Source organism: Mobula birostris, unplaced genomic scaffold (genome assembly GCF_030028105.1).
Source record: "Mobula birostris isolate sMobBir1 unplaced genomic scaffold, sMobBir1.hap1 scaffold_502, whole genome shotgun sequence".
NCBI lineage: Eukaryota > Metazoa > Chordata > Chondrichthyes > Myliobatiformes > Myliobatidae > Mobula > Mobula birostris.
This window is the reverse complement of record NW_027278162.1, coordinates 112,501-122,500: the sequence shown is the minus strand read 5'-3', so window position 1 is coordinate 122,500 and position 10,000 is coordinate 112,501.

Sequence of the window (10,000 nt, the reverse complement as noted above, 5' to 3'; positions counted from 1 at the left end):
CTCCTCGTCCCGAGGACACTAGCCTTCTCGCGGAACCGGAGGCTGCACGCGGACCGCTCTGGCGACCGGACGTCTCCGGCCTCTGCTGGAGCGGGGAGGGAACGCGCGGGTGCCGCCCGACCTTCTGGAAATCGCACATCGGCCGGCCGTCAGTCGGTAGCACCGCGCGCGCAGAGCCTCTCCTTCCTCTCGTTGGTGACCGAGGATCAACGCTTCGGTTGAGTCAGGCTGAACCGGGCATCTCCCTGCCACTCTGGCCTATGGAACTCTCCCGACTCTTTCGCCTTGCCCCTACGGCGCGAAAGAGTGCTGCTGCGGCCGGCGCGCCCGTCCCTTGCTCTCTCGGGCCATGTCTGTCGTCGCAGTGCCGCGCCATCCCCTATCGAGCCGCGTCGCTGGGTGAGGTCCGCACCCGCACCCTTCCGCCGAGCTGGCTCTCAGGACGGTCGACGGTCGCCGCTCGCCTCCGTCGGCCCAGGGCCTAACGCCGCGCCGGTGAACGCCTCGCCATCCCACCCCGTCGATCGCGCCGGTGAGGTCCGCACCTTCACCGCCTAGGTATATGCGCGTGGGTGTAGCTGCCTTCTCGGGATGGTCGACGGTCGTTCGACCGGCCCCCGTCATCTATGCGCACAGCAGTCCCGTCCGCCGGCGGGAGACTCCGTCAATCGATCGTGGTGCAAACGTGCGAATGCCCAACGTCAATTCCGCCCAAAGCATGAAGCCCTCGGTCGGCAATCGGGCCGCCCCGCGGCAGACCCACCTGCCCACCTCCGGAGATGGTAACGAGCCGAGCACGGAAGTTCGGCGCACGTGTCGAGACCGTCGCTTCCACTCGGCCTCTCCCAAAGGTAGGACCGACCAAGCCGGATCGATCGGGGAACAGAGGTCTAACGCAGACGACACTCGCGAGGGCACCAGCGGCAGGCTTGTCCCTTCTCCGTCTTGGTACACACAATGCCTCTTTGCTTTTCGGATCGATATAAAGCTTTTGCCACCGTCGGTCTGCCGGCCGCCGCCCGCGGTCCGCGCTCAGACTCTGTCTGTCCGCAGCCCCCGCTGCGTTCTTGGACTTTGTCATTTTTTTCGGAAATAGCGAAAAAAAGCTTTTATCATTGTAAGTCGGAGCTCGCCCGGCCTCCCGCTTACTGAGTCACAATTGAGTAAGGCTCACTTAGAACTCTGCACTGTGTCAACCGTACCACTAGTCACCCTGCTAAGTGTGTCTGGAAAACGTGTTCCCGTAAATCTCCGGGAACCCCGCCAATCCCCCCGTACAGAAATTGCATGTGTCAAGTCGGCGGGATGCCTCCCGGAAGTCCTGCCGGGAAGGTCGCACTCTGGCCCCGCCAGGCGGGGCAAATCCGACCCCCATAGTGACTTCCGGGCCTAACTCGTTAACCAGAGCCGCGACAGACCGTGCAACAATGACATGTGTCAAACCGGCGGCACGACGCCCGGAGCTCATGCCGGTCGCGGGGGACCTCGGGCCCGCCCGACGGGGCAGATCCGACCTTCACAGGCTTCCGACGGCAATTGGTTAACCGGCGTGGCGCCGAGGGCACGCGGCTGGCTCGGCGGGCGGCCCTCCGGTAGTGCCGCCGTCGATCGGCCGCCTCGGTCGGCAGGAGGGCCCCGAAGTCGCCTTCATTCTGACTTCCGAGTCGGGACTTAGATTACTTTCGACTCTTCAGCCAAGGTCTCGGATCGACGGCGGGACCTGCGGTTGTCCCTCCGAAAATGCCGCCGCTCGGCCGGCACGGCCCGCCGAATACGTCCCCTTACTGGCTCCCGCCTCGGGACTTTGTCAGAAATTCATTCGGGCAAGGTTTCCATTCGGCGGCCGGAGCACCGGTAGTCATACGGAAAATGCCGCCCCTCGGCCGGCATGGGCCTGCGAATAGGTCCCGCTGACAGACTTCCGCAATTGGGTATTTGTCCGAAAATCCATACCGGCAATCTTCGGAATCGTGCGGAAAAGCTGCCGCGTGGCCCGGGTTAACCAATTGGGGAGGCCGGTGCCATCTACCGAATACTTCAACAACTCGTGAAAACGGCCTCCCTATATATCTGCAGGAACCCCGCCAATGCCCCCGTACAGAAATTGCATGTGTCAAAGGGGCGGCCGAATCTGACCCCGGCGGCCGAGCCTCTGGAACTCCGGGTCGGCCTCGGCCGGCAAATCCGACCCCCATCCAGACTTCCGGAGCGGACTTGGTTAACGAATTGCCACCGGGCAAATGGTTAACCGACAGATCTTGGAGGCTCGTTACCCAAGCCATCCCCCGCCGGTGCGAAAAGTTAACAATCAGCGGGCGGGCAATTCGTGAACCGACCGGGACCGGGCAATTCGTTAACCATTCGGAACCGGGCAATTCGTTAACCAACCTTGTCCTGGCAATGAGTGCACCAACCCGGCCGGACAATTCGTTAACCAAGCTGGCTCTGGCAATTCGTTAACCAACCTGGCCGGGACAATTCGTTAACCAACCCGGCCGGACAATTCGTTAACCAAGCTGGCTCTGGCAATTCGTTAACCTACCCGGCCATGGCAATTCGTTAACCAACCTGACCCTGACAATTCGGTAACCAACCCTGTCCTGGCAATGAGTGCACCAGCCCGGCCGGACAATTCGGTAACCAACCAGACCCTGGCAATTCGTTAACCAACCAGGACGGGCAATTCGTCAACCAACCCTGTCCTGGCAATGAGTGCACCAACCCGGCCGGACAATTCGGTAACCAACCAGACCCTGGCAATTCGTTAACCAACCAGGACGGGCAATTCGTCAACCAACCCTGTCCTGGCAATGAGTGCACCAACCCGGCCGGACAATTCGGTAACCAACCAGACCCTGGCAATTCGTTAACCAACCTGACCCGGACAATTCGTTAACCAACCAGGACGGGCAATTCGTTAACCAACCAGGCCCGGACAATACTTTAACCACCCTGGTTTTCCAATTCGTGAACCAACTGGGAACGGACAATTCGGTAACCAACCCTGTCCTGGCAATGAGTGCACCAACCCGGCCGGACAATTCGTTAACCACCCTGTCCTTGCCAATTCGTGAACCAACTGGGAACGGACAATTCGTTAACCAACCCGGCCGGACAATTCGTTAACCAAGCTGGCTCTGGCAATTCGTTAACCTACCCGGCCATGGCAATTCGTTAACCAACCTGACCCTGACAATTCGTTAACCAGCCAGGACGGGCAATTCGTTAACCAACCTGGCCCGGACAATTCGTTAACCAGCCAGGACGGGCAATTCGTTAACCAACCTGGCCCGGACAATTCCTTAACCACCCTGGCCTTGCCAATTCGTGAACCAACTGGGAACGGACAATTCATTAAACAACCCTGTCCTGGCAATGAGTGCACCAACCCAGCCGGACAATTCGTTAACCAGTCTGACCCGGACAATTCGCTAACCAACCCTGCTCGGGCAAATCGTTAACCAAGCCCAACCCCGACAATTCGTTCACCAACCTTGCACGGTCAAGTCGTTAACCAAGCCCAAACCCGACAATTCGTTAACCAACCCATACGTGGCAATTCGCTAAACAACCCGGCTCGGGCAAATGGTTAACCAAGCCGGCCGGGCAAATCGGTAACCGGCCCGGCAGTCCCGACAATTCGACAATCAACCAGCTGAGGACAAACCCTTCGCCCTCAATAACAACTAGTTCTTGACCCGCCGTCAAAATGTCCCGGCCGATGTTCATCAGAAACTCCTTGCTGGCCCATGGGCCCCCCCTCCTTACCTTAAGAGAGTCATAGTTACTCCCGCCGTTTACCCGCGCCGCACTGAATTTCGTCAAGTTGGGTCTGGCAACCTGCTAACCCGGCCGGCCGGGCCTGACAACGCTCTAGAAACCCGGAACAGGCAGTTTCGTGAACCAACCGCGCACGCTCCTGACAATGCGTTCACCCACCCTGCTCGGGCAAATCGTTAACCAAGCCCAACCCTGACAATGCGTTAATCAACCCGGCCATGGCAATTCATTAACCAACCCGGCTCGGGCAAATGGTGAACCAAGCCCAACCCTGACAATTCGGTAACCAACCCGGCTCGGGCAAATGGTTAACCAAGCCGGCCGGGCAAATCGTTAACCGGCCCGGCAGTCCCGACAATTCGACAATCAACCCGCTGAGGACAAACCCTTCGCCCTCAATAACAACTAGTTCTTGCCCCGCCGTCAAAATGTCCCGGCCGATGTTCATCAGACACTCCTTGCTGGCCCATGGGCCCCCCTCCATACCTTAAGAGAGTCATAGTTACTCCCGCCGTTTACCCGCGCCGCACTGAATTTCGTCAAGTTGGGTCTGGCAAGCCGCTAACCCGGCCGGCCGGGCCTGACAACGCTCTAGAAACCCGGAACAGGCAGTTTCGTGAACCAACCGCGCACGCTCCTGACAATGCGTTAGCCAACCCTGCTCGGGCAAATCGTTAATCAAGCCCAACCCTGAAACTGCGTTAACCAACCCGGCCATGGCAATTCATTAACCAACCCGGCTCGGACAAATGGTTAACCAAGCCCAACCCTGACAATTCGGTAACCAACCCGGCTCGGGCAAATGGTTAACCAAGCCGGCCGGGCAAATCGCTAACCGGCCCGGCAGTCCCGACAATTCGACAATCAACCAGCTGAGGACAAACCCTTCGCCCTCAATAACAACTAGTTCTTGCCCCGCCGTCAAAATGTCCCGGCCGATGTTCATCAGAAACTCCTTGCTGGCCCATGGGCCCCCCTCCATCCTTAAGAGAGTCATAGTTACTCCGGCCGTTTACCCGCGCCGCACTGAATTTCGTCAAGTTGGGTCTGGCAAGCCGCTAACCCGGCCGGCCGGGCCTGACAACGCTCTAGAAACCCGGAACAGGCAGTTTCGTGAACCAACCGCGCACGCTCCTGACAATGCGTTAGCCAACCCTGCTCGGGCAAATCGTTAATCAAGCCCAACCCTGAAACTGCGTTAACCAACCCGGCCATGGCAATTCATTAACCAACCCGGCCCGGGCAAATGGTTAACCAAGCCCAACCCTGACAATTCGGTAACCAACCCGGCTCGGGCAAATGGTTAACCAAGCCGGCCGGGCAAATCGCTAACCGGCCCGGCAGTCCCGACAATTCGACAATCAACCCGCTGAGGACAAACCCTTCGCCCTCAATAACAACTAGTTCTTGCCCCGCCGTCAAAATGTCCCGGCCGATGTTCATCAGAAACTCCTTGCTGGCCCATGGGCCCCCCTCCATACCTTAAGAGAGTCATAGTTACTCCGGCCGTTTACCCGCGCCGCACTGAATTTCGTCAAGTTGGGTCTGGCAAGCCGCTAACCCGGCCGGCCGGGCCTGACAACGCTCTAGAAACCCGGAACAGGCAGTTTCGTGAACCAACCGCGCACGCTCCTGACAATGCGTTAGCCAACCCTGCTCGGGCAAATCGTTAATCAAGCCCAACCCTGAAACTGCGTTAACCAACCCGGCCATGGCAATTCATTAACCAACCCGGCCCGGGCAAATGGTTAACCAAGCCCAACCCTGACAATTCGGTAACCAACCCGGCTCGGGCAAATGGTTAACCAAGCCGGCCGGGCAAATCGCTAACCGGCCCGGCAGTCCCGACAATTCGACAATCAACCCGCTGAGGACAAACCCTTCGCCCTCAATAACAACTAGTTCTTGCCCCGCCGTCAAAATGTCCCGGCCGATGTTCATCAGAAACTCCTTGCTGGCCCATGGGCCCCCCTCCATACCTTAAGAGAGTCATAGTTACTCCCGCCGTTTACCCGCGCCGCACTGAATTTCGTCAAGTTGGGTCTGGCAAGCCGCTAACCCGGCCGGCCGGGCCTGACAACGCTCTAGAAACCCGGAACAGGCAGTTTCGTGAACCAACCGCGCACGCTCCTGACAATGCGTTAGCCAACCCTGCTCGGGCAAATCGTTAATCAAGCCCAACCCTGAAACTGCGTTAACCAACCCGGCCATGGCAATTCATTAACCAACCCGGCCCGGGCAAATGGTTAACCAAGCCCAACCCTGACAATTCGTTAACCAACCCGGCCCGGGCAAATGGTTAACCAAGCCGGCCGGGCAAATCGGTAACCGGCCCGGCAGCCCCGACTATTCGACAATCAACCAGCTGAGGACAAACCCTTCGCCCTGAATAACAACTAGTTCTTGCCCCGCCGTCAAAATGTCCCGGCCGATGTTCATCAGAAACTCCTTGCTGGCCCATGGGCCCCCCCTCCTTACCTTAAGAGAGTCATAGTTACTCCCGCCGTTTACCCGCGCCGCACTGAATTTCGTCAAGTTGGGTCTGGCAAGCCGCTAACCCGGCCGGCCGGGCCTGACAACGCTCTAGAAACCCGGAACAGGCAGTTTCGTGAACCAACCGCGCACGCTCCTGACAATGCGTTAGCCAACCCTGCTCGGGCAAATCGTTAATCAAGCCCAACCCTGAAACTGCGTTAACCAACCCGGCCATGGCAATTCATTAACCAACCCGGCCCGGGCAAATGGTTAACCAAGCCCAACCCTGACAATTCGTTAACCAACCCGGCTCGGGCAAATGGTTAACCAAGCCGGCCGGGCAAATCGGTAACCGGCCCGGCAGTCCCGACAATTCGACAATCAACCAGCTGAGGACAAACCCTTCGCCCTCAATAACAACTAGTTCTTGACCCGCCGTCAAAATGTCCCGGCCGATGTTCATCAGAAACTCCTTGCTGGCCCATGGGCCCCCCCTCCTTACCTTAAGAGAGTCATAGTTACTCCCGCCGTTTACCCGCGCCGCACTGAATTTCGTCAAGTTGGGTCTGGCAACCTGCTAACCCGGCCGGCCGGGCCTGACAACGCTCTAGAAACCCGGAACAGGCAGTTTCGTGAACCAACCGCGCACGCTCCTGACAATGCGTTCACCCACCCTGCTCGGGCAAATCGTTAACCAAGCCCAACCCTGACAATGCGTTAATCAACCCGGCCATGGCAATTCATTAACCAACCCGGCTCGGGCAAATGGTGAACCAAGCCCAACCCTGACAATTCGGTAACCAACCCGGCTCGGGCAAATGGTTAACCAAGCCGGCCGGGCAAATCGTTAACCGGCCCGGCAGTCCCGACAATTCGACAATCAACCCGCTGAGGACAAACCCTTCGCCCTCAATAACAACTAGTTCTTGCCCCGCCGTCAAAATGTCCCGGCCGATGTTCATCAGAAACTCCTTGCTGGCCCATGGGCCCCCCTCCATACCTTAAGAGAGTCATAGTTACTCCCGCCGTTTACCCGCGCCGCACTGAATTTCGTCAAGTTGGGTCTGGCAAGCCGCTAACCCGGCCGGCCGGGCCTGACAACGCTCTAGAAACCCGGAACAGGCAGTTTCGTGAACCAACCGCGCACGCTCCTGACAATGCGTTAGCCAACCCTGCTCGGGCAAATCGTTAATCAAGCCCAACCCTGAAACTGCGTTAACCAACCCGGCCATGGCAATTCATTAACCAACCCGGCCCGGGCAAATGGTTAACCAAGCCCAACCCTGACAATTCGTTAACCAACCCGGCCCGGGCAAATGGTTAACCAAGCCGGCCGGGCAAATCGGTAACCGGCCCGGCAGCCCCGACTATTCGACAATCAACCAGCTGAGGACAAACCCTTCACCCTCAATAACAACTACGTCTTGCCCCGCCGTCAAAATGTCCCGGCCGATGTTCATCAGAAACTCCTTGCTGGCCCATGGGCCCCCCCTCCTTACCCTTAAGAGAGTCATAGTTACTCCCGCCGTTTACCCGCGCCGCACTGAATTTCGTCAAGTTGGGTCTGGCAAGCCGCTAACCCGGCCGGCCGGGCCTGACAACGCTCTAGAAACCCGGAACAGGCAGTTTCGTGAACCAACCGCGCACGCTCCTGACAATGCGTTAGCCAACCCTGCTCGGGCAAATCGTTAATCAAGCCCAACCCTGAAACTGCGTTAACCAACCCGGCCATGGCAATTCATTAACCAACCCGGCTCGGACAAATGGTTAACCAAGCCCAACCCTGACAATTCGGTAACCAACCCGGCTCGGGCAAATGGTTAACCAAGCCGGCCGGGCAAATCGCTAACCGGCCCGGCAGTCCCGACAATTCGACAATCAACCCGCTGAGGACAAACCCTTCGCCCTCAATAACAACTAGTTCTTGCCCCGCCGTCAAAATGTCCCGGCCGATGTTCATCAGAAACTCCTTGCTGGCCCATGGGCCCCCCCTCCTTACCTTAAGAGAGTCATAGTTACTCCCGCCGTTTACCCGCGCCGCACTGAATTTCGTCAAGTTGGGTCTGGCAACCTGCTAACCCGGCCGGCCGGGCCTGACAACGCTCTAGAAACCCGGAACAGGCAGTTTCGTGAACCAACCGCGCACGCTCCTGACAATGCGTTCACCCACCCTGCTCGGGCAAATCGTTAACCAAGCCCAACCCTGACAATGCGTTAATCAACCCGGCCATGGCAATTCATTAACCAACCCGGCTCGGGCAAATGGTGAACCAAGCCCAACCCTGACAATTCGGTAACCAACCCGGCTCGGGCAAATGGTTAACCAAGCCGGCCGGGCAAATCGTTAACCGGCCCGGCAGTCCCGACAATTCGACAATCAACCCGCTGAGGACAAACCCTTCGCCCTCAATAACAACTAGTTCTTGCCCCGCCGTCAAAATGTCCCGGCCGATGTTCATCAGAAACTCCTTGCTGGCCCATGGGCCCCCCTCCATACCTTAAGAGAGTCATAGTTACTCCCGCCGTTTACCCGCGCCGCACTGAATTTCGTCAAGTTGGGTCTGGCAAGCCGCTAACCCGGCCGGCCGGGCCTGACAACGCTCTAGAAACCCGGAACAGGCAGTTTCGTGAACCAACCGCGCACGCTCCTGACAATGCGTTAGCCAACCCTGCTCGGGCAAATCGTTAATCAAGCCCAACCCTGAAACTGCGTTAACCAACCCGGCCATGGCAATTCATTAACCAACCCGGCTCGGACAAATGGTTAACCAAGCCCAACCCTGACAATTCGGTAACCAACCCGGCTCGGGCAAATGGTTAACCAAGCCGGCCGGGCAAATCGCTAACCGGCCCGGCAGTCCCGACAATTCGACAATCAACCAGCTGAGGACAAACCCTTCGCCCTCAATAACAACTAGTTCTTGCCCCGCCGTCAAAATGTCCCGGCCGATGTTCATCAGAAACTCCTTGCTGGCCCATGGGCCCCCCTCCATCCTTAAGAGAGTCATAGTTACTCCGGCCGTTTACCCGCGCCGCACTGAATTTCGTCAAGTTGGGTCTGGCAAGCCGCTAACCCGGCCGGCCGGGCCTGACAACGCTCTAGAAACCCGGAACAGGCAGTTTCGTGAACCAACCGCGCACGCTCCTGACAATGCGTTAGCCAACCCTGCTCGGGCAAATCGTTAATCAAGCCCAACCCTGAAACTGCGTTAACCAACCCGGCCATGGCAATTCATTAACCAACCCGGCTCGGACAAATGGTTAACCAAGCCCAACCCTGACAATTCGGTAACCAACCCGGCTCGGGCAAATGGTTAACCAAGCCGGCCGGGCAAATCGCTAACCGGCCCGGCAGTCCCGACAATTCGACAATCAACCAGCTGAGGACAAACCCTTCGCCCTCAATAACAACTAGTTCTTGCCCCGCCGTCAAAATGTCCCGGCCGATGTTCATCAGAAACTCCTTGCTGGCCCATGGGCCCCCCGCCTTAAGTCATAGTTACTCCCGCCGAATACCCGCGCTTCACTGAATTTAGTCAAGCTGGCCCTGTCAAATCCTTAACCCGACCGGACCCTGACAATTCGATAAAAAAAACCAGCTGGCGCAGCCCACCTCTTCCAATACTACGGCGCACGGGGCCCGCGCGGTGGGTGGGTGGGTGGGTGTGTGGGTGTGTGAGCTTGAACCATGTGTCCGGAGATCGGGTGGTCCAGGGAGTTTTGGTTACCCAGGTGCAATTCGTTA